Source organism: Agelaius tricolor, unplaced genomic scaffold (genome assembly GCF_023055355.1).
Source record: "Agelaius tricolor isolate 1412-34295 unplaced genomic scaffold, bAgeTri1.0.p SCAF_2, whole genome shotgun sequence".
In the NCBI taxonomy this organism is placed as follows: Eukaryota; Metazoa; Chordata; class Aves; order Passeriformes; family Icteridae; genus Agelaius; species Agelaius tricolor.
In genome coordinates, this window is record NW_027269262.1 from 76,835,007 (window position 1) to 76,860,895 (window position 25,889).

Consider the following 25,889-nt stretch of genomic DNA (forward strand, 5'->3'; position numbering starts at 1 on the left):
TATATAGATGAAGAGATTGAGCACACCCTCAGTAAATTTGAACATGACACCAAGCTGAGTGATGCAGTTGAGACACCTGAAGAATGTAACACCATCCAGAGGGACCTGGACAAGCTCAAGAAAGCCAAGTCAGATCCTGTGCCTGGGTAGGGGCAGATATGAGATATCTGATTCCCAGATATGAGAGCAGGCCTGAGGAGACAAACTTGGCGTAGGTGGTGGATGAAAGGCTAGGTATGAGCTGGCAAAGTGTGCTTGCAATGCAGAAAGTGAGCTGTGTCCTGGGCATTGAGAGAAGTCTGGCAGCAGGTAGAGGCAGGATCTACCCCACCTGAATACTGTGTCTGGCTCTGGAGTCTTCAGCACAGGAAGGAGGTGGGCCTGCAGAAGAAAGTCTAAAGGAAAGCCATGAAGACGATCAGAGGGCTGGAGCACTTCTGTGAGGAAAGGCTGAGAGAGTTAGGGCTGCTCAACCTGGAGAAAAGAGGGCTTTGGGGTAACCTTATAGTGCCTAAGGGGTAACCTAAGATTACCTTTGGGGTAACCTTATCAGCCCTAAATGGGGCTTTTAAGAAAGCAGATTGTTGACAAGGACATGAAGTGACAGGATAAAGGATAATGATTTCAAACTGAAAGAAGGTAGCTATATTTAGATATAGCTATTAGAAAGAAATTCTTTACTGTGAAGAAGGTGAGGCATGGGTTACCAGAGAAGTTGTGGGTGTCCCATCCCTGGAAGTGTTCAGCACTGGGTCGGATGGGGTTCTGAGTAACCTGGTCTGGTTCTGGTAGCCTAGAAGGTGACCCTGCCCATGCCAAGGGGGGTGGAACTGGGTGATCTTTAAGGTCCCTTTCAACCCAAGACATTCTCTGTCTCTGATTCCTCAGATGAGGGTATTTAACACATGCTTTTATTCTGCTGATTTATCCTCCAGTAGAATTTGGCTCCTTCATCCTTTCCTAAGCATCTGAAATCTATCTACTCAGAACAGTGCCTGTTCTGAGAAAACATTAAGTGATACTGGTTTTAATGTACTGTGAAGGAATTTGATGTTATTTGTGACACAATAATTGTGTTACCATAGCTCTCTGATCTGGCTCCTGAGATTCAATTTAGTAAGAAATGAGTTCATGTCTTACCCCATAACTTACCAGGCCAAGTTACATGTCTTTCTGTGCAAAAGCACCTTATGTCATTGGGGACAAAAAAATGAGACTTTACTAAATCAGGCAGCAAATGTGTTACCATTTACTATTCATTATTGTTTCATTTATCTGTGTGAGAAACAATAAAAGAGAGTTCAGCTCTGCAGGAGCCAGCAAAATTAAAATATGATAACAGTCCAAAAGGAACCGAAAGATATAGGCAGTCAACTCTGAATTCTTAGATATAAAAGTTGAGAATAATTTTATCTAAGGCAGCATCATGGAAACCTATTTAAACAATCTTCCTCAAGGTTTATTTGCATGCAAAAAATATGCTAAATATAAGAAGTATATGTTAAACTAAAATGTCTTAAACTGAAAAAGGTCCAGGAACATGATCTATTAATAAAGAGAACAAACTGATTATTTTCCTTTAGTTTGAGCACATGGAAAAGCCTTTCATATAAAATAAGTAATTCTATTCAAAACACTACTGTCTTGAATAACCATAGCAACATTGAACTACACTCTACATAACAAGTTGGAATGGAACAAATGAATCCTGGGTAAAACTCCACTGACCTCAATAGCTTTATGGTAAGGATAAATTTTAACTGATACGTTTAGGAGGCATATACTGTGCAGATAATAAAAAAATGAATGAGAGGCATTATTTTTATAATTCTATGAAAAAATTTAAAAGAAAACTTGTAACGAATATTACCATACCATACCTTATAATATCACATTGTTAATAAAATATTTTTCAGATACGTATTTCTTTATTGTGCAATTTAGACTTTCCTTAAACAAGAACTATATGTATCCATGAATGGCAAAATGTTCAAGTATAAGATGTGTCATGAGCATTACAGCTGACAGGTAAATGAGAGCAAAAAGAAGCTAAACATACCAAATCAGATGATTACAAATATCTCCAGAAACCAGGTAGTCACAATATAATAAAAAGGGCTTTATTTTAAATAAAAATACATTTGGTTCTCTAAGATATGGAGGTGAGAACTGGGATAATGGACTTTAAATTTTATGCTGCGTTACGAAATGTGAGTAGTTGTACTAGATCAGAGCAGAGAATAGCTGACTTTTACACCTATAAACTTAAGTTCAAGCAGCTACTTAGAAGTGACTCTGTTTTAAGCACTTGGACAAAGTAACTACTTTAACTGCATGATTGTCAGTGATTGTCAGTTTTTGTTGCCCTGTTCCAGGTCTTTGTATCTGGTGCTTTTCTAAAGCCACAAAAGGTTTTGGTTTTAATTGTCTAACAATATTCATCTGAAAACAAAAAGGAAGCTGCTGGCCTGCATGCTCATATAAGAAAAAGTTAGATCCATTAAGATGAATGTGTGGCTGAATATTTTTAACTTGGAAATTTAGTTTTCTTTTTTTCCCTAAGTGTGGCACCTGATTTTTGGCAACAGCAATAGGACCTTGACAATTGTGGCCATACCAACACGTGTCTGATTTAGGTACAGACAGATGCTGGCATTGCCATCTGTCTGCAGTTCTAAAGTAGTCTCCCAGCAATACCATGGCTGGGAAATGTGGATTTGGAGGTGGATGAGAATTGATGTGAAACTGATAAATCTCTGATACCACCCTGATAACTATAGTTCTTTTAAGTAAGCTGTGAAGAAATTGGAGGGAGACTTACATACTGTCAGGAATGAAGCACTTGAAGGAGTATCAGAGGGCAGTTTCTAACACAGACTCCTTGTGCAGTACCACTAGTACAGCTTTGTAAATTAGCTGCTATCTAAAGACATTTCAAAGTAGAATTGTCACTTCTGAAATGACCAATATTTAGCTTTTCTCCCCTGTCCCATTTCTTTTACAGAAGTTCTTGAAGAAACTTGAAATAATGGCCTAAGTGGAAAGTGGGAAACCCTTTATATGTTAATTCCTGAGTGAAATGCAATATCTGATCTTTGGTCCTCTGCCTTGAATATTGTGCGTAGTTTTGGTCACTGCAATATAAGAAAGATACTAAGCTTTTAGAGGAGGCCATGAGGATGATGAAGGGCCTTGAGAGGAAGCCAAATGAGGAGCAGCTGAAGTCACTTGGTCTGTTCAGCCTGGAGGAGACTGAGGGGAGACCTCATTGCAGCCTGAAACTTCCTTGTGAGGGGAAGAGGTGGGACAGGCACTGATCTGTTCTCTCTGGTGACCAGTGACAGGACCTGAGAGAGCGGCTTGAATTTGTGTTAGGGAAGGTTTAGGTTGGATATTAGGAAAAAGGTTTTTCACCCATTGGGTGGCTGAGCAGTGAACAGGCTCCCCAGGGAAGTGGTCACAGCAACAAGCCTGGCAGAGTTCAAGAGGGGAACTCCGGCACATGGGGTTGAGTTCCTGTGCAGGGATAGGAGTTGTGAATCCCTTCCAACTTAGCATATTCTCTGATTCTGAAAAGCAATTGAAATTATGCAGTTTTGTCTGAAGTTTTTTTCTAAAGTTGGTTAGTCTGAAGGGTTCTGTTTTTTGAAGCACATCATTTCAGGTGCAACAGGCAGGTGTGTCCAAGCATGACTATATTGTGAGGCAGACCTCCAAAGGCTTGGATTTGGTAGTTGGACTTGTAACCTGCCTATAATAAAGCAAACAGAATTTTTGCCCTGTGAGATTTTGATCAGAGTCCAGATACCCTTTTTCCAGCAGACCTTTGTGATTCTGAAGAAAACCAAGAGGTCTGATAATATCTTGAGCAGATTTTCTCCAGTACCTACTATTTGCACAGTGAATTTTCTCTCCATGGTTGGCAAATTACCTTTTAGAGTCCCACGTCTGTTTTGAAAAATGTTACAAAAATAAGCTGTATGTATTGGGATTGGAAAGGAATATTCATGCAATATTTGTGTGTTTCCAAAGAGATTACCAGAAGTCATTCGAGTTTCCTAGCATTTTTGTTGTGATCAGACAGCTGAACTAGATGGAGTATCTTTAGTGACAAATTAATATCAGGATTCTTATTTATTTTCACTCAATCTGGAGAAACCTTTCCCAAAATATAGTTTGCAAGAAGCAAATGTACTGAATTCATATGCAGGTGAATCCTACATATGATGAAGTGATTTACTTTCTGCTCTGACACTATGTATGGGATTAGGATGATATTGCTGCTACAGCTAGGTTTTCAAAAATGTCCTTTCATAATAAGGAAAACTTCTTTCAATGCACTGCAACTCTTCCAGGACAGGCAAGTCCTCTCTCCTATCCCTGTTTCCAGTTGTGTGAAAGGAGAATATTTACACTCAGCCTGTGTCACAAGTTTCAGGCTTCAATATTTTCCTATACTAATGGTCCAAATTCAGGGAGAAAATTGAAATTTTGATGTGAATTTCAGCAGTTATTTGATTTGGCAATTAGTGCTTAGCTGCTCAAAGGCCAGGTATGGATTTCACCTGTGTAATTTTATAGCCCTGCCACTCCTAAACTAAACAAATTTCCTTCAGATATGCATTGGTAGAAATCAAATGTGAAACAGGATTACTTGTAAAGGGATATCATGTTATCTTCCTCCCTTTAACTGTTCAGAAGAATTATGTCACTGTAGAGCTGTGTTCAAGGGGACTAAGTTATTTGCAAAGAGATGAGATTAACAGCCTCCTTTGATGCCACCTGTCCTTAAAGTTTATGAACCCATGAATGGATGGTCTCAGACTGTTTAGAGACCTTTTTAATGTTCACAATACAGCATTAGATATTTCAGCCACCAACTATCTGTTAAAGCTGGTTGTATACTGTTTTGCAACCACATTTTAAACTCTTTTCAGCTTTTGTGTTAACTTGGGAAAAAAGGTTTAGAAGTGTCAGCAATAAGCTTTCTCTACATTCTTGTTTGATGGTTCTGGGCATGTGGTGTTTAAAAGCATGAAATGCAAAAATATCAGATATCAAAATATAGTAACATAAAATTATGTTGCTGTGAACACATTTTCATCATTAGCATAATTTCCAAAGCTGGGTGATAATACCTAAGGCAGAAAAATGTCCTTTGTCCCAAAAATGGTACTGGTGTCATGGTAATGAGATCAAATGAAATGGTAAGGTAGCAGAATTTGATTTGGACAAGTTATTACATATTTAAGTTATAATTTACATTGTAGAAATACAGAGTAACATTGGATTTGTATGAATTTGTGTCAGGAAATTAAACAGAGTCTATATCTAACCAGTACATCTTACAGCTTGCTGATTAATTTGTTGCACTCTTCCCCTTTCCCCCTCAGGTGACATAGTGTTAGCTCATCCATAAGCTTTTGAAAATCATTTGCTTAACCATCATCTAGAAAAGAAAGAGAATTAAGAACTGATAAATATCTGTGCACATGTGTGTCTGCACGGTATTTGTGAATAACCAAAAGCTCTTGGTAGATCCAGTTTCAGATTTTTATCTTGCTTATTTGTAGGAGAATTTTGTGCTCAACCACAGAGGAAAAAAAAAAAACAGAATGGAAAACAATTCATTGAATCAATTAAAGTGATGAATACTTTCAAGTAAATACTGAACTGCACTGAAAGCAGAAATAGTAATTATTTTTTGAGTGTATATATACTGACTAAATTAGTCATTTAAAACTATTTACTCAACTTTAAAATTCTAATTTTCAAAAGCCATGAGGGCTCTGAAAAACATAAATCTATTGTCTTTTTATGAGACATGGCTCCCAGAGTATGCATTGTTTAGATTATCCTTTGACATGACAGACTTCCTATCTTCTGTTTTTTCAGTGGTACCTACTCCTCAAGTCTTCATCATTTTTGAGAAGGGCATTCCACCATGCTGCTTGGCATATGTTCCCCTTAAGTTTTTACAGAATCAGAAAGCCTCAGATTGGTAAAGTCATTTATCTAAAACATTTATTTAACATTTGTCTACCATTAAGAAGCAATACGTCTTGAAGTTTCCAAAAATTTACTAGCATGCAATCATGGTCACTCTTTTCTTTATGCTCAGCTGCTCAGCACACATGTTAGAGCATGGCTGGCTTTCCAGGAAAATATGAGGGAACTAGTACTCAAATTAGTACTTCTAATTCTGAAATTCTACTCATTCCATCAAGAGTAAGGAGCAGGATGAAATATTAAGAAATATTAAGTCCTCTGAGGAAATTAAAAACTCACAGTATTTAGCCAAACATTAACCAAAATGTATTCCTACCATTTGTATGTTAAAAAACTTTGTATAGTAATGTAAACAAATATTTTTGCATAACATCTGTACTGTGACCTACGTAGTATTCTTAAGGAAAAAAACCCCTACAATTGAATTTTTTGACATTTAGTAACAATACATTTTTTTTTCCTATTGAAAACACCTCCAGTGTGTGAGATGAATAATTTTTGTTAGCAAAATATCCCCAGAGAAGAAATCAATACACTGAGCTCACCATCCAAAGTTTTAATGATATTTAAGACATTAAGCAGTAACAGATGCACCTTAATAAACTGATTGTTCACATCAGTCATATTAAATTTGCTGTTTATATTTGCCAAAGAAAGATCTTGTTAGAAGTAAAAGCAAGTAAAATGAAGGAGAAGCTAAACTTGCACCTGTGAAGAAGAATCTTACATAGCTCCACCAACACCTGAAACAAATCCAGTCTTTTTTCTCTTGTCTAGCATACACATTTTTCCTTTAATCCCCAGCAAGTTGTTCTGTCAAATCTGGCACATTTGCTCAATTTCTTACCTAATATTTCTTTTGTGTCTCTGGCCTGTCATTCCCCACTCAAGTTCTTGGAAATGATGCTTCTTCACCCAAATCTGTAGGTTTTTTTGTCCATTTTCAATACACCATGGCTCCTGCTACTGCTGTTTTTCTCGTTTTTCCCCTCCCCAGAGAGTCTCAGTTACCTCTCAGAAGCTTCAGTCCTTCTTCAGCCCCCAAGGCTGCCTGCCTATCTTCCATTGGGCTTCACGCACTGCACAGGAACCATGAGTCTCACTCTCATTTCCATGTGCAGGAGTTGCTCACCCAAAGCACCTGGCTGCAAAGATCCAGGGGCTGGGGAGGGAAGCAGCATTAGCATCATTCATGTGGAGGGGAGCTGGAGAAGCCTTTGTCTTTCTGTATACATTTTCACTAGCAGCAAATGTAACCCTTAGGATTAGGCTGATTTGCAGAGTAACTTCATTTCACCAGAAAAATTCAACGTCAGAAGGATTAATTATATTAATTCATCACTGACATAAGTTGTCCATGTAATTATTATTTGCAAAACCCATAAATATGCAATGCTTCTCTTTGGTGCTTCAGGACTCCAGGAACTTGGTATTTTGGAAAATGCTGTTTTGAAAACACCCATAGGAACCATGAATATTCTGTGCCCTTTCAGAGCAGGTTGTTCTGTCTGCATGATCTTGTGGAAATGCCAACATTAACATCTCTATACATCACAATTTGGCCATTTGGAAGATCAATATAATAAGAAATACCTCCCAGGCGGGTAGCGAGATTTCATACAAGTTTCACACTTGTAAAATAAATTATGTTTAAAAAAATAACTACAAAATCAAACTAAACTCTATATAATAAATCTGACCTGTATCCTTTGCATTTTGGAAATAAATCAATACTGTAATCTATGGGTTTTTTTACAGAAAAACTTAGAAATGTGGTAGATATCTGACATGTCTTAAATATAGTAGTAGGAATAACAATTGACCTCTGAGATCAAAGTTCATCCCACAAACTATCCAAAATATTATTTTTATACAACTTCATTTTACTGTTTTTATACCAGTAAACTTCCATTGTAATTAAAGTAGACTCATGTCCAAAGCAATAGATGCTGAGCTCCTGCTGTCTCTTTCAATGTGGAGGTAGTGCTGGGGAGGTAAATATGTTAATTATACTAAAAACACTCATTCCATTCTAAATTGCTAGTACAGTCCTACTCTTATGATTTTAATAGCAGAATACAACCTAATATTACAAAAATGTAGTCAAAACCTGTCTAAAGCCTGTAAGAAGTAAGATCAACTTTTTCTTAGCTTTTTTAGTTGGAGCTTTATCTTTTCCTCTGACAAAATGCTTAGAGATCACTGCAGGATGAAGAGCCACATTCTCTAGTTTTTAACTCTGAAAGAAAGTTTAAAAATCACTCTCTTCCACAGCACTTCCACATAAATAACAAGATTAATTCTGATTTTTTGTTATGTTTTCATGCTGATGCTATTCTTTACATCAGCATTCTTAGCACTTCCAAGGTGGATTCACCCATGTTACAGACAACATTATGCAGGCAATTATCATGACTCAAAAATTGATGCAATTATTTGTTTTTCCTTCTATTCATATATCTTAAATATAACAATTTCAACATAAAGCGAGTGAGAATTACTCTGATGTTTCCAAGGCACAAGGCTGCATATTTTAAAGTATTCAATTGATAACATGGTTATCTTCATTTCTGTTGTATTAAAATGTTTATGCTTGTTAAGAACTTTCTGAATTGTAAAAAAACTTTGGTATCATAGAAAATAGAAAGCACATGTTAGTAGGCTACACTCTACTGATAAAGTTTCCTTGTAGTAACTCAAGAATTCATATAAGACTATCATGATGAAAACTGAGTGAACTTTAAATCCCTATTTCATGGCAATGTATTTCAGTACCCTTCTGGATGAATTTCAATGGATTTCAATCTGGATGAATGAAACAAATGAAAACTGAAAGAAAATTTTGGAGGATGAGATTCAGGAAAATGAAAATACTTCTTGGATTTGGGATTGGTAATTCTTGATATGGTGTGGTGTAATTTCTTTTCATGACTCCTAGCAACAGTCAGTGATGTAATGAGGAACAGTTTCTCCTTCATTGTTTCTTTCCTCAACTTGTCAGAAAGTTTTCCTGGCAAGTATTTACAGGCTTTTATCTAATTTAATCAATCTAAAAATATTTTATGGACTTTTATTACTCTTGAATAGAAAACAATACCCTGGCATATCAGATGTCTGCTTTAATAATAAAAAAAAATCTCCTTAATCTTTACAATCTGCAAATTGCAAAACTATAGGGAGCTTCATTTGTTATTCTGCCGGTAAATTAGAGAAGCAGTGAAAGTTAGTGAGTAAAGTGTCAAAAAAAGTATTTATCAGTTTAACCTAATGAGAAACATGTTTCTTAAATATTCTTTTGCTTCTTATTACAAGCCATCAGCTTCCAGGTTTCTCTCTGAGTGGATAGGGAGATCAAATCCTGCAGAGAGATTGCATGGTGTTTGCTTGTTAGTGAGCTACTACCCCATGACACTTCCAGTAAGTCTGAGTTGTCTTTTTTAGCATGGAGTCCATTGTGTCTGTTTTACATAAAATGTGATGGAAATTAAATCTACCTCCCAAAATTTAAGAACTAAAATACAATTTTAAATACAGAGTGCTAATAATGAGAATAAAGAGTGTTAGTGGAAGTGCACAGGGACCTCCTGCCAGTGAAGTTTGCTTATTTTGCAAACATTATAGAGAAATAGGACAGAATGGTGAAATCACAGCACAATTCAGGCTGAAGGAAGCTCTGGAGATCATTTAGTACAACCTACCTCTCAAAGCACAGACAGCTTTTGTCAGGCCTGGCTGTTCAAAGTCATATTCAAATGACTTCTGGAAACCTTCAGAAATGGAGACTTCGAAGCCTCTTGGGGCAAACAGTTACTGTATTTTCTCAGCCTCATGTAGAGATTTTTCTTTTCTTTTAAAGATGGCTTTATAGCCAACTGGATATTCTCTTTGTTGCAACTTTTGCCTGTTTGTTCTTGTCCTATTTCTGTGTACCTCAGACAAATGTCTGGGTCCACTGTCTACAAACCCTCTCTTAGGAGAAGAAGACTAATTAGGTTTCTCCTTTGCTTTCATTTCTGCAGGCTAAATAAACCTTCTCTTGGTCTCACCAAGGTTCCAGCTCCCTGCTGATCATAATAGTCCGCCACTGAATTATCTTGAGGTTATTGATACAGCTCTTGCACTAGATGACAAAATTGTATGGTTTATCCCAGCTGTGGCCCTCTAAGGACTGAGGTAAGAGTAATAACCACTTTCCTTGGCCTGAGAGCTATGATTTTGCTAATGTGGTCCACTAAGCAGTGAACACAATCAGTACAAACATGCATTTTTGACAAGTGCTCAGTAGCAAACCAAGAATGTGTCCACCAGGAGCATCATATCCTTTTCTTTTGAGGTGTTTTCCAGTGAATCAGTTCTAAAAGTCACTCTTACCTCAGCATCTCATGTGACACTTCCCAGGACTCCTAGATCTTGAGATGCCCAAATCACAAACTGGTTAATTTCTGCCTCTTGAGAAACTCATATAAAATGTCATTACCACTTTAATCTTTTTGTGTTTGGAAGGTGCATTTCTGAGAAACAGTAAGGAGATAGAGAGGTGAAATATATATGGAACACATAAAACAGGTCTCACAGCAAGTCATTACTACTCTGTGAAGAATGCTTTTATGTGCCTTGGAAGGACATTGCCAAGTAATTTTCACAAATATACTTCACGTTTTATTGTTATTTTAGGCAACATAAAAAATTAACATACAGCCAGACAGAAGCTCTTAGATTTTTAATTGCAAGCATTACATTGCAAATGATGGATGAAAGAACTTTCTTCTAAATTGGTTGTAATACTCTCTCAAAGTCTGAAATTCACTGTCAGCTCAAGATTCTGTCCCTAGTGCTCCTCATCTGTAGGTTTGATTGTTTGGGGTTTTTTTCCCACATAGTAAATTTTTGCTATCTAAATCCTAATAAATCTTCTGTTACGATACAGACTACCCAGTAACAGCAACTTTTACAGCCTTTTATTTTAACACTCAGTTATTTTACAGTTAATTGTCCAATTGACCTCTAAGGGGTCCACAATATTCTGTTTCATGCACTGTTACTTAATTCAGTCTTTTATAACTGTAAAATCAATATACAGTTATGTAACTCAAAGATCTGAAGGATGTGCACAAAGTGTTGTTGCCTACCCACATGCAACATTTTAGAGCAACTCTCAGAGATTTTATTTTCTTTTTTTTCCCCTTTAACACAGAATGCTTAAAATAAAACCATTAATTGGCACACTACTGTGACAGATGTATACAGAATCACTTGCTATTTCCTTACTTACCATTCAGTGTGTTGAGATATTGGCATATTTTTATTCCAGAAGATTGATGTTTACTTTTTAAACTTTTCAGAACCAAGAGGCCTTGAATGGGAGTGCTGTCATATGTATTTATTGACCTATGGTATTTACATTTCTTCAATCTTCTAAACTGTTTAAATGGTCACTTTTGTGATGAAATGACTCTCTTAATTAGCATTTCAACAGAAGGGAGTAAACAAGAATGTCTGAAAGCTGCAACCTGCATGTCCCACACTGCTGAGGTTCTGACCACTCTCACTAGATCTTTCAAAAACAAGTCCCAAGAACAGGCAATTGATTCCTGATATATGTCACATGGATGAAACTGTACCAAACCTGGAACATAATACCTATCCCCTAGTTTTACAGGATATTCCCTGCAGAGGACGCTGTGCTGGTTTTGGAAGAAAGAGTTTTAATTTCCTCCATAGTGGATACTATGGGACTGTGTTTTGCATTTGTCCTGAAAAAGTGTTGATTACACAGGGATGTTTTCATTACCCTTGAGTGCTGCTTACACATTGTCAAGGCCTTTTCTCCCTCTCATATTGCCCTGCCAGTGAGAAGACTGGGGGTGCACAAGGACTTGAGAGGGGACACGGGCAGGACAGCTGACCCCAGCTGACTAAAGGGATATTGCACAGCATGTGGGATCATGTTCAGCAAATAAAACTGGGGAAAGAAGAAAGAGGAGGAAGCAGGTATGGAGTCAAAACATTTGCCTTCCCAAGTCACCATTATGCATGCTGGAGCCCTACTTCCCTGAAGATGGCTGAACATCTGCCTGCCCATGGGAAGTGGGGAATGAAATATTTATCCTGCTTTGCTAGGACATGCAGCTTTAGCTTTACCTATTAAACCATCTATCTCAGCCCATGAGTTTTCTCACTTTCATTCTCCTGATTGTCTCCCCCGTCTTTTGGATGCTAAATAAGAACTGAAATATGGCATGACACCCAGAGACAAATGCAATGCTGCAGGCAATGGTTATTATATTATTGTGAGGGTTAGCCCCTGGCAGAGTAGACAGAAGAAAGTCTCTGCCACATCACTTGTGGCCAAAATCCTTCCAAATCTTATAGTCTAGATGCATAACTAAAGAACATTCTCAGGCCTCGTAGATGACTTTCATGTTATCACATCCTTACATATTGCAAAATCATTAGTAAAAGTTAATAATGCAATGTCAGTAATATGCTTTATTTCATCCATGGTACCTGCCTATAGGAAAGGATTCTTTGAAAGCTGAAGTTTATGGTGAATCATCTACTAAAGCCACATTTGACTTCAGTTGTGAAACAAATTTATTGCATATATTCTTATTTAAAATGTATTTTAGCCTGTCTTTTCATTGCAAACCTTAGCATAGTCCTGTATTTTACAGTTTATACTGCCTATTTCCAGATGATAACTTCCAAGTCCCTTTCCCTATGTGGCCTTTTTTTTTTCCAGATAGACAAGTACAATAGAAGCATGAAGTACTAGGCATTCTTCTTCATGAGATAGAGATACAGGGAGCTTCAAAGTTCCACAGTTTTGCAGAGATACTTTTCAAGGTTTTCTCTTCTGAATTTGGGAGCACAATGTCTTAACAGGACATAACTACCAAACTCTGCAAACTTTTTGTTTCATTTTCTTTTATGTTGTTACTAGGTATCACACGATTCCATTCCTCTGGCATGATACATACTTACTGAACAGCGTAATTATTGAATATTTTTTTTCATTTTCTTGAAGTGTTCTAAACCGTCTTTCACATATAGGTCAATCATGTTAATAATTTTTTCTTTTTATTAGGATTCAATGTTTGTCTAATATTAATTTGTCTAATATTAAACCATTTATATTCAGCATAATTTGTTCTTAATCATTGGAGACCTGCCAGACTTTCTCATTGTCTTGAACCCTTCACGGGCTGCAAAACTTGTTTGTCATTGGCTATTTTTAACCACACACTATTTTTCACATTCTTTTTCTAGTCCTCTTTTCTTACTTTTAGTTGCATGTTTAACATCATTTCATACAATATTTAATGGATAAAATACTGATTATTTCAGCTGAGAATACCATTACCAGTTTCCTCTGGATGAGCAATCAAATTTACCAATCCTCTTGATGAGCGATCTTTGGGTGTTTCTTCTCTTTCAGAACAAATGATTTTAAAAATCTAGTTCTTTTTTGCTAGGCACCTCCATGCACCACATATTCAGTGGCTACATATTCAGAAGCTGTATATTTCTCCCTTCCTGAGTTTTTTTGCTTCATAAACACATCTAAGTTTTTATTACTAATGCTTGATAAAGTTACTTAAAAAATCTAAACCTTTATTGGGTTTTAGAGTCAAAGATTAGCCTCTGGTTACAAAGAAACAAGGAAGAAATGAAGAGAACTAGAGATAAATTGTAAATTCAATGTCAACAAACATAATTGCATACATTAAATATGTTCTAGACTACTGGACTAAATTACTACAATTTACAAATGCTAATAAAAAGTTATTATTTCAACAATTGAAAAGAATGTTTAGAAAGAGGAGAAGCTATTTTTCCAGGCATTGCTTTGGTGCACAGTTCATTTACTATATTTAATTGTTTGTTAAAGTAATATTTGCTTTATAGTTTCACCAAAGACATAGTTCTGTTAAATATTAATGCTTTTGGTGCTAGTGTTGGGCAAGATTAATGTGTGGCTTGTGCTAAAAATCTGAGACATAATAAACACTGGAAGCGAAAACATCATGGCTTACTTGATAATAAATAATTTTAAATTATTTATAGGCAAAAACATAGCTGCTTTTATTACTTCATTAGTATAAACAATGAATCATGAGTGAGGTTGGAAAGGGGTTCAGCAAGTCAGTCCCCTGCTCAAAAGAGGACTAAACAAGTTAGGTTAGATTGATAAGGGAATCTGTCCCTTATATAGATTACATCTACATCTACATATTACATCTGTCCCTTATGTGGATTACTGTGTCCAGGATCAGGTAATCTTGAGTTATTTATAGAATGTCTAAATTAGGTTACTTTATGGTTATGTCCCTTTTCTTTCCAAAGTCCATATACTCACCTGTTTGTTGAAGCAATTAATGTACTTTTAGTACAATTAATGTCTATTGTCTTTGACAGTTCTTAGTGTGCTGATGCCAAACATTTAGGTAATTAATAAAGTAAAAAAAAAAAAAGGTATCAAAAGTCACATGATATCAAAACAATAGAAATTAATTTTAATTTTGCTCGGTAGTATTTTGAGAGTGAGGTATATTCCTATATAAAAAAAAAAAAAAGAAGGATGGTTTTCATCTTCAAAACCTGTTAAAAGTCTTAGCATTACAAAAACCACTGAATTAGAGGTTATTTACTGCTAACAGACCAGAAGCAGATTTGGAATTTGGACACTGTAGGATTTGTATACTACCAGCTATATCTCTCTCTTTTGCTCACAGTTTTAGAAACGTTTTTTCTAATGTATTTATCGTTCTGGAAAAGATAAAATCAGGCAAAACCGTCTTTAATTTATTTTTATTTTTGGTGCTGGAACTTATCTGCACTGAGAATGCCAAAGAAAATAGATGAAAAATGAATTTTTACTCTAGTTTCGCATTAAAATACTTAAAAGAATTTTATCTTTTTCAATTTTTGAGAAAAATTACAAGAGAAACATACTTAGAAGGAAGTCCTCTCAGGTGAATGAAAACTTAACAAACATAAATTTTTCAGATGAAAACTTTTCTCAAACCTCAAAGTAAAAGCGAATTTTAAAACACAGTTTTTATTTGGCAAGTCTTTAAACTTTCGACACCATCTGAAAAAACATTTTTTTAGCATGAATTTGATGTTCAATTTAATTGTTATAGTTATAAGTATTTATGTTTCCACTACAGTTACTGAAGGTAGAGAAGTTTGCTCATGCTGTACTGGAGACCAGGCCAGGATCAGATAATTCCTCCACATTTGGCTTAAATCAAAGCCAGAAACACTCTTCATGGTCAGCGATCTGTGAGAGGAAGGTGCAAGAATGGGTCTTCTATTTCAGCCTAACAGTTACCTGAAAATAACTTTTTTTCATCCTCTGTCAAGGAAGGTGGATTCAGGTAATATGTAAACTCAGTAACAAAATACTGTGCAAGTTAAGGGAAAGAAAGTAAAACATGTAAGATGTAGCCTCTTGAGCATATTCATACTTCAAATGTGTCTGTACAATTTTTTTAAGAAGAGATAACAAAATTAGCTGAATTTTTGAAAGAATGAGTTCTTCCTTGATTACAATCTGTACAGTCTTATCTAATATTTCCTTATGGCTGTATGTAATGCTATTTCAAACTCATGGACATATTGCAACAGATGATAATGGAAATTCATTCAGGCTCATGTGGAAAATAAACACAGAGCTATTAGCACGGGCAAAACTTCTAGAACTGAGTTTTAATGGTTTATGTTCTATTTAAAAGAAAAGGATATTTGGTAATTAGAAGACTGTCAACTAGATCAAACACAAATAACCCTTTAATCCAAGGCAGTTAATACTTAAAGCAAAAAGTCACAGTGTGAAGATCTATCAAAGAATGCTGAAAAGTTGTATTACATAATGCTGTCTTGTAGGTGCTTTATAGACCTCTCAGGGAGAGGACAGACTTAGCCAAAGCATGGATTCCACATTGTTAGTTTGCAGAGCCTTTAAAGATTTCCAAAGATTATAAGTAGTAGATTTAAATAAATTTGAGGTTAATTTTACCTAATACAGATCTCTCAAACAATTAATAATTTTGAAAATAGAGAAACTGAGGCAGAGAGATTTCCATTGAATTAATAATAAAAAAACGCCCAAACACTACAAAAAAAACCTAAAAACTTGTAGCATGATTCAGATGTCAGGTTTCCATAAAAAACATCATCTTGGCTATGTTATTGCTGAAAATTTAATTTAAATCCATGAAATACACATTTTGAGTATGCTAAAACACCTTCTTGAAACAGAAGTTATCAATTATAAAGGTTAACAATTAATAAAATAATAAACATAATGCTCATAAATATATACTTTATATACTATATATATGCTATACAAAATATATATTTTCAGAAAACATTAGCTGCACTATTTTGAAACTGTTTTTTTTTTTTGCCTGGAACACCTTTTCCATGAAGATGAGAGATTTGGGGTCGTTCAACCCAAAGAAGAGAAGGCTCCAGAGAGACCATACAGCAGCCTTCAAAGCTACAGGAAAGCTGCAGAGGGACTTTTGAGCAGGTAGTGATAAGAAAAGTGAAATGTCTTTAAACTGAAAGAGGGCAGTTAAACTGAAAGATTAGATATTAGGAAGAATTTCATTACTGTGAGGGTGGTGAAGCACTAAAATTAGGTTGCCCAGAGAAATTGTGAGTGCTTCATCCCTGGAAGTGTTGAAGGATAGATCCCTGTGCAATCTGTTTTGGTGGAAGATGTTCCTGTCCATGGCAGTGAGATAGGAATTAGATGATCTTTATGGGACCTTCCAACTGGAACCATGATATAATTCTATCATTTTGTCATAATGGACTAACCAAATTCTCAAATGTCTTCTGATTTAGGTATATTATTATTTTTATCTGAAAAAAAAGACCCATGAGATACATAGAGCATAAGAAAAATCACCTCTGGTCAGAGAGTATTTGAAAGGAGAAGGCATAGAAATTGCATTTAAATATTGAGTATTTCGTTTTTTTTCACTCTGAGGACACATCATCTACACTGTACTTATAAACTTCTGGAGAATCACTTGTAACTGTGCAAGTTGAATATTGTAAAGCTGCAAACCTGATAATCTGCAGAAAAAAGAAAGGATCCTCAAAATAAATTTATTTTAAATGAGTATGAAAATTTGTCACCACATATTTTTGTTTAATTACTGTAACATTAGTCATGGAAAACTGATCATACAAGTGACGTAGGTCAATATGGTTGAATGTGTCTACAAAATTTCAATAGAATTTAGGAAATTTACTTTGAGGGAAATTAAATGTATATGGAGCAGCAAACCCAGTCCTGGTTTATCTATACATAATTGAACTTGCTTAGGTTTCAATCTTTCTTTTCACACAAGGAAGTTATGGATCCAATTCAATGAAGTAGACTAAGAAAACAGCACAGCCAGATATTTTTTCCCTATAAAATAAGGCTGACAGGGAGCTCACAGAGACCACAGCTCTGGCTGAGTTATTTCCATATTAACTCTTATGTTCTGCTCACGGTGTCTGAGATCACCCCCACCAAGTTTCTTGGCAAACCAATCCAGGCCTTTGTCCTTACAGTGAAACTATTTTTCCTGACATATATTCTGTTTCCTGGTTTAGCTTTCTTTCCCTTTTACTGATGGATAAAGAGAAAAGAATATTAACTTTGCAGCAGTCTTCTATTGCCCCTTTCTTCCCTAACCCATCAACTGTAACTGTTTCAAACTTTTCAGAGGTACTACATCTTCAAAATGTCTCCTCTTACTTGTTGTTCTCCTAAGTCACTAGTTGATTTTTAGCCTGCTTGAAGATAAAAATACTTATTTTTATAGACATAAGGGAAATATTCTAAAAATTTATTCAGGAGGTTGCAAAAAAGAAGAATAAAAGAGGGTACTTTTTTTTCTTTTTTTAATTTTTTTTTCTTTACTGCCTGTAGGCATTCCTACGGCTGACTGACTGTAGGAATGACTTTTGTTACAAGGAGAGCAAACCTTACTCTCTTTTTCAGAACATTCCTGCATATTCTCATTCAGTGAAACTTAATAAGTATTTCTATTCCCAGGAATAGAATACTTCTTTCAGGAAGAATGAAAAAGTGTTCTTTAAAGAGAAAGTGAACTAATTCTCTTTGCTCTACCAGATTGCACCTCAGATTTAGGAGGGAAGGTCAAGGTGATGCAGCTCTGAAAGCTAACAGATTTCCAAGAGCTGCTTTGTGCATTTTTGCAGGGGTAATAGTCTGAGGGCAAGTCACAGATGTTTGAAATTTCCCTCACAACATCTAGCATGTTTCTGCATTGGGTTTGCCATTACCCTTCTCAACACAGAAAAATCATGCTGGGTTGTGAGATCATTTTTCTATGAATCAAAAGTGCTTCCCAAATGAGGAAGAAGTTGTGGAATGCTTGACCATTTTTGCACTTGGGGAAAATATTTACAATCTGCATTAGCTTATTTAGGCAGACAGATTTGATGTTAATTTTACTTGGACAGCAAAGATTGGCAGGAATTTAATCTAAAAATATTTAAAATAATATTGTATTTTATGAAGCTGCCTTCTACAGACTTTCATCTTCACTAAGGTATATTTGATTTCATATTTTTTATTCCATCAGGCTTAAAAGAAAAATATGCCTCAAAATACTATAATGTTTTATTAAAATTTACCTACTCTGATACAAGAGCTAAATATACTGTGATTCTTTGGCTCTGATCTCCAAAGTAATTCAATTTTCTTGATTTTTTAAAAATAATTATCTCTTAACACATTTCCCATCAATTTATTAGTTATAGCTAAGTATTTTCTTTATTACCAAAGTCCACAATATTAAAAGCTATTATAATGAGGCTCACTTACTTTGGAAATTATGGTATCACTTACACATTTGGAAGACTAAACAGAAGGAAGCACTGCATTGCACTTATTTGCAATATTGTTTTCAATCTTTTTGTTTGGTTGGGTTTTTTTGTCCTGAACAGTGAGTACATGAAGGCCCAACATGTTCTTGAAGTCATTGGAACATTTTCTAAATACCATTTTGCTATCTCAATGAATTCACAGGAGACCAAAGAGAAAGTGGGGCATTTCATTTTAGGTCCAACAGTGGTTTAGAGTAGTCATTATGTAGCTGTCCAATACAAAATTGTCTTTCATGTAAGGCTGCTGCATTTTGGACTAAAATATATTTACGTTCCTATTGCTGAAGCCTTCTTCTGTCAGTGTTTTATGCTGTGAAAATAGGAAGAAGGGGAAAAATAATCTGTCAATAGATAGATATCTCAACTACTATTTGGAAAAATTTATGTTGTCCTAGAGAATTCCAAACAGTTGAGTTTCCTATTATAAGGGTTATTTGTATTTCCGAAATGTCATAAGTTCTGAATAAACAAAACTCCTCTGTGGATTTCCAATTTATAAGGGTATTATTAGAGCATATATTACACAAATTTAGCAACAGTTCTCTTTCTTGCCAAGTGATCATTCAGACACTGAGGCATTATTTGTTGAAGGAAGAGGTCTCATAATCAGACTTCTTGTTTTCAGAAGTATGACAAGAATGGGAACTCTTTTAAAGCAAAGACAGCCATTTAATCCCAAGACCTTTGTCCCAGATGTCAGTAGTAAATACCAAGGAAACTTCTTTTGCAGTACTTAAGAGTCTTCACTACTGTTGCAGGACTTTGCACATCTGTAAAGGCACAGTATGTGAAGATTTCATCCTGCATCCTGATGCATGTGGATCATCTTTGTAAGGAAACAGCTTTTGCCCTAAATGCTGTACAGACCCAGCGTTCCTTCATGCATGGCTTGGATGATGTGACCTGGCTCCCAGCCAGGACAAGAGCAAGGCAGTGATCAGTCTGAAGGGGGCAAACCCACCTGCTTGATAAACCAAGCTGTCCAGCCCATGCACGAGTAGGACATATTTTCCCTTAGAACATTTGCCCTTTTACTTTTCATGCAAAAAGCAGCACAACCAGCCCCTTTTTCAGTGTGGTTCAATGGCTTTTAAGGCAGGATATGAGAACATCTACATGTTGTGGGCTGGCAGAGTCACATCTTTGTAATTTTTTTTAAAGGAGATTTTACAAATTTTCTAGCCAATGTTACTTACCATTTTTGCTAGATCTGGATACCTGCAATGCTTCTGCTTCCGACAACTCCACAGTTTTGTTTCCCAAGTCAGGTGATTCTGCTGGCAGGGGGAATGGACTTGTCACAATGATGAAAAGCACTCTTTTATTTACCACAGTGGTCCTGGATGGTGCACTGCCAGCAGCCACTAAAGATCTTCCTCAGGAAAACATGAACTACTGGAGCAGATTGGCAGCATGGGCACTGCTCACCACCTTGCTTGTAGAGGTGGGCAGGTTTGTGCCATGGCTTTGGCCAGCCTGGCTGCACTTCCACTAATGGTAATTACAGAGCAGCAGACTGGTAAGAGAGGTCAAAAAGACTGCTCAAAAAAATTGAGAACTATAAGACAGATATTTATAAAAACTGACAATGAGGAGCTGCCTGGAATGGAAGAGCAAAACTGTAGGTCTGACTTTTCATAGCTCACATTTATTAAAAAAAGTGCTCATATTGCATAGCTGTGAATTAGAAGTTCTCTCCAGTCTGCCCTGAAACAGTTTTGGGTTGATTTTATGACTCTGCAGGGTCCTGCTGTAGTTTTAGATTTATTCTGAAAATAAAAAGCAACCCAATGAGAGAACTTTATACCTTGAAGAGGAGCTGAAGCTGGAGTTGGACAGGCTAGAAGGTCATACTATCAGAGGTTGTGAGCCTCACAAGGTGACCTGTTTGAAAAGCTGGTTAAGAAGGTCAATTTAAATGGACATTTGTGATGAGAGGGGGCTTGCAAAGCCCTAGCACCAGAAAGGAGTAGACACGTATGTGAAGGGTCAGGGATTTGCTTGTGAGGCCATGGAGGAAAGTGAAATCTTGGATTCAGAATGTAGAAATGATGAAGTCAAGAGATATGTAGAGGTGGGATGCTGCAGAGGAAGAAAAAAAATCATGTATAAGCAAATTGAAGAGGGTTTGCCCACTTGTTTATTAATACTTAACACTTGTTTATTGATGCCTGATATATTACACTTACAAAGACAAGCATTAAGACAAATGTCAAAGACAGCAATAAATTTCTGACTAAATTTGAAGCTAGAGTATGGTTTGCATTGCTGAATTAGGAACTGAAGGCAAGATCCTTAATTATAATTTTTTTTTTTTGATGCAGTATGAGGAACATTTGCTGCAACAGCTTACCTCCACAGAACAACTGGATAAACCCAGAACTAGGAAAAGGGTCTTCTTGTTCATAATTTTTTATTTCAGGACTACATTCCCTGTTTTTTCTGTGCTATAATTCCAGCTAGTTTTCCACATTTACTATCAATTGGGAAGCAACAATGCCCTGACATTTCATTGGCAGACTAGTTAGCTGAGGAGAAACAAAATTTTATTCCAGCTGTAGGCATAAGTCTTCTCTGCATTCTCATACCACCACCACTTTAAATTCCTTGATGTTTATTAATGTTCTCTGCTTTGCCATAAGCTATTTGAAAATATACTAAATAATAGATTGCTTTTTTATATATAAAGTAATTTACATTCATGATTTCCAGCAGAACTGTAATGCCATGGTATTTTTTCAAAAATATAGAATCACAAGATTCTAACATATTTTCAGGGGTGATGTGAAGTAGCTTCATATGCTGTCCCTCAGTGTTGTTTGCTAAATGCCACTACTCAGAAAGACAAGGTTTCACAGTGGGGCATATGAAAAGCCCTAGGATTTAAATATAGCTTAAGACTTTCAATGGAAACTGCAATACAATAGAGTCAGTAAATACTTTTTTTCCAAACCAAGACAACACATATTTACACATTTCATGTAAATATGGTGTGTACCAAATCAGTAAGCAAGAAAAAATAATTGCTTTATAACCAACAAAAAAATAAAATTACTGTGACAGAGATTTAAATAAATGCAATTCCACACCTGAAGGCCCACATCTCTTTTGACAGTTCAGTTAACCTTTAGCAACATAGGTATAATTTGTGATATTTATAAAGCCCAGCCATAGGAACAGAACTTCCAACATGAGAAATGTTGATAAATGTTTGCAAAGTCCAGACTAAATCTAATCCTCTGGATTCTGTTCTGTAGGTTTGTAAGCACTTAGCACCCCACATCAATAAAACACATGAGATAGTTTGCACACTAATACCCAATTTTTCCTTTAAGTGAGATTTAATTGCATTCTACTGCATTTTTTGATTGAGTAGGGTCAGCAAAAGAGAAAACACAACTAATAATGTGCTGTATATGTGGTAAGACCCTTAATCCTTTTTTTTTTCTGCAACACATCAAGTAAAATCCTCTGTTAGAATGATCACTAAATTGAAAGACATTGTGTTATACCTGACCAAGACATACCAAATAATTACTATGTAATTATAAATTACAAGACACAGTTTTTAAACTCAATTTCTTGCCTTACACTGCTTTTAGTACCAATTTAGATTCAGAAACTAACACTTTTGCTTTTAATGAAATTTCAGGAGTATGAAAAATGACTGCTGGGTATGCCCAGCTATTTTTTTCCTCTCCTGTACTGCATACCTGGGTGTCTACATCACAGGTGAGGTGTGCCAGAATGCATGTTCTTTATCTTCCACACCTAGAGCAGCAATCTGTCATGAACACACAGGAGACAACAGGAATATTGCAATGCTAGCAAACAATATAAGAGAAAAATGCAGTATTTGTGCCCTTTCACAGCTTCTTTACCTTTTCCTTACTAGTTTTATTGCTTAACTGAGAAGTTAGGCATGTCTCCAGGCTGTAAAAAATAACAGATTTAAATATTTCCAGTGCCATTGACTTGGCAGGGGAAAATCCCTAGAATTTTTTATAGAAACAAAGAAAATGACTTTAATATACTACTTTGTTAATGCAAGTTTAGTAACACAAATAACAACACCATACGTGGGTCACTGTAGTTTGGTTTTTTTTTGTTTTTCTTCCTGTATTTCTGTCCATTCTGTATTTTGTATGCCTAACCATGAAAAATAATTTTAAAATTTTTTTGATCTGTATTAAGACTTTGTAGGGTCATGCTTGATTTAACACAATTTATTGTGACTCTTCCTGCTGAGTTTAATCATAGCAAGATGCAGATTTCTTTCTGCTCATGGTAAAATTCAGCACAGCCAGACTTCTCCCAGGCTTTGCACATCTGTTTTGCTAATCTATATTCTGCAGAATGACAAATACAAGCCATGTAAGTCATACATTTTGCTGACTCCAGTGAATATACGTGAAACACCTGAAGTACTGCTTGACAGGCAAAAGTCAAAGGAGTTTTTAAAGCCTAAGATGGTATTGGTTCTATAATTATTTGTATGCTAATGATTGCCAGCCTCTGAAGACTTGAAAGAAGCTAAAGAGATTTATTCAGGTCCCTGCAGGATTAGATACCCAGCCAGATCCTCATTGCTATTTTTCTGTTTTCTGGAAGCACTAACAGCCAGAGAGGCTGTTCAGTGGGGCTGCTCACAATTTGGTGGGAGATGTATTAGCCCTTAGAGCTAAAGTTTTTCTGTAACACTTTGCAAAAACATAGGACTTTGTTTAAATTTTGGTACTGAGCAGACTAACACGGTAATATCTTGGGGAATCATGCAGCAACCAAGAATTTATAGCAGAATGGGCCTTGTCCACCACTTCATTGAATTTTCATAACATCATATTTCAATTTTCTCAATGGATTTGTTTCAAATATAGTAAATTTCCTCTTGTAATATTCAGGGCTATAGATATCTCCATGCTTCATCTTCAGACTGAGTTAAATTGAATGAAATATTAAGATAAATTAAATCTGCTTTGTCATGTGAACTGTGAAAAATATCTGAATGGGGAGCAAAAAAAAAACCAAAATTTTTCAACCATATACAAAAACTCTTTAAAAACTTCAGATTTATTTTTGCTTCTTTGTTTTTTCTTTTCCAAATTTACTTGTTCATTTGCTTCATTATTATTCTCTATGGGTTTGGGATGTCCATTTGGGAAGTTCATCATGTCAATCACTGAGTTTGTAACTTCTGTAAAAATTTGTTATGTGGGACCTCTCTTAAAAATGATTTCAGACTAAACATCCATCCAGCTTCTTCCACAGAAAGATAACTGATGAAGACAATGACAGTAGAGAAATTATTATTGAAGTATTTTAATAGTTTGCAATGTCTTTTATTACTCTTCTGTATCACTTTAAAAAATGCAGCAGTACCAGCTAAATGAAACTGAATTATTTAGGCTAATTTATGGAATCTCTACACTATACTGCTAACAAACACTGAGAACAATTTATATAACCTCCTTGATTCCATCCCCCACTTTATTAATCTCTTTACATCCTCAACAAGTTTTATGAGCCTGAGGGGTTTTCAGATTAAAGATTAGTGGGTGTTTTATCTACAGGTTTTCTGGAAATGAATAATTAAAACCAATATGCTCACGTGATTGTAGCTTTCAATTATTACTTCATGCACATTAATTTGTCTTTTGTTTACTTTGTGCAATCTGCATCTCTTGGGTTTCATGTAAGCCCAAGGGTGTTAAGTAACATGTGTTTTTTCCTCTAGTATTATCAGCATCCATTAATTATCTACACACTTGTTGGTACACACTGTGTCCTCTCCTTCTCACAGGTACACAGAGACACATGCTAAATTTCTTAAAATAGCTTGTTTCAGCTTTTCAGTGACAGATGCCTTTCATGTAATACCCTATGATCACTGTCTTCCTTACAGCTATAAAACCATTGGGTTTCTTGTTCAAAATTCTTACATAGGTCCTGCAGTTTAGAGGAGGTTTCTTTTAAGCACTACTCTTCTATTTTGAAAGTAAAGGCAACTAAAGTACGAGCTTTGAAAATCTATCCTCAAAAATATGAAGTGTAGGGCCTCTAGCCTATGCCTGTGAGTAACTAAATGCTGAGAATACTCTCTAGGTCAACTGAAAAATATCACACACTGAAAAATATCACATGGCAAAAGTAAAATCTTGATTAATCTATTCTTTTTAAAATCTGTTTTAAATTGGCTAAAACTGATATGGGATTTTTTTTATCCAATACTGCCTAAAGAGACTGTACATTTTGCACAAAGTTCAGAATTACCCTAGGCAATATATGATTTTGCCCAAATTATTCTTTGAAAAATCAAAATTATGCATTTGAGGATGTTTAGATTCAAAAAAACCTATTTTATTTTCTTAAGCTAAATTACAGCATCCCCTCTGAGTTCACAGGCAATTTCTTCTTGGATGAATTGTGAGTCACTTGTGGTTTGGATGGTTCATCTCTCTGTTGCAGATCTAGCCACGTCCTTTGCCAGGTGCCTCCCTCTTCCCTTGTGCTCAACTGATGTGATGTGTCAAAGGTCATGGGAGAATTGTGTGCCATGGATTTCATGGAGAACAACTTTTGAGTAAACAACAATTTATTGGAGAAGAGTTAAACGATAAATGAACATAAAATAATCTTTGCTTAAGTTCCGGCAGATAACTAAAAAACCAAAATCATTATTTCAGCTCCTAAATAGCTGAATTAGCCTTTACAAGAGGAAATGCAATGAGATGTTTCAGAGAACAATTTTGGGAAACTTCTGTTTTTCATCATTATTTAGAATAGAAACAAGTGGCAAAAATTCCATGCAGTAAGGATTTTCATTTTTTGTATTCCCTCGTGTTGATTTTTTCATATATTTCAAATGATTATTTCAAAAGGAAAATATGAAAAGAGGTCTGTTTCTAAAACTAGGTTATTTCATTACATTTCATATGAGATATCTTTTTACTTCCCAG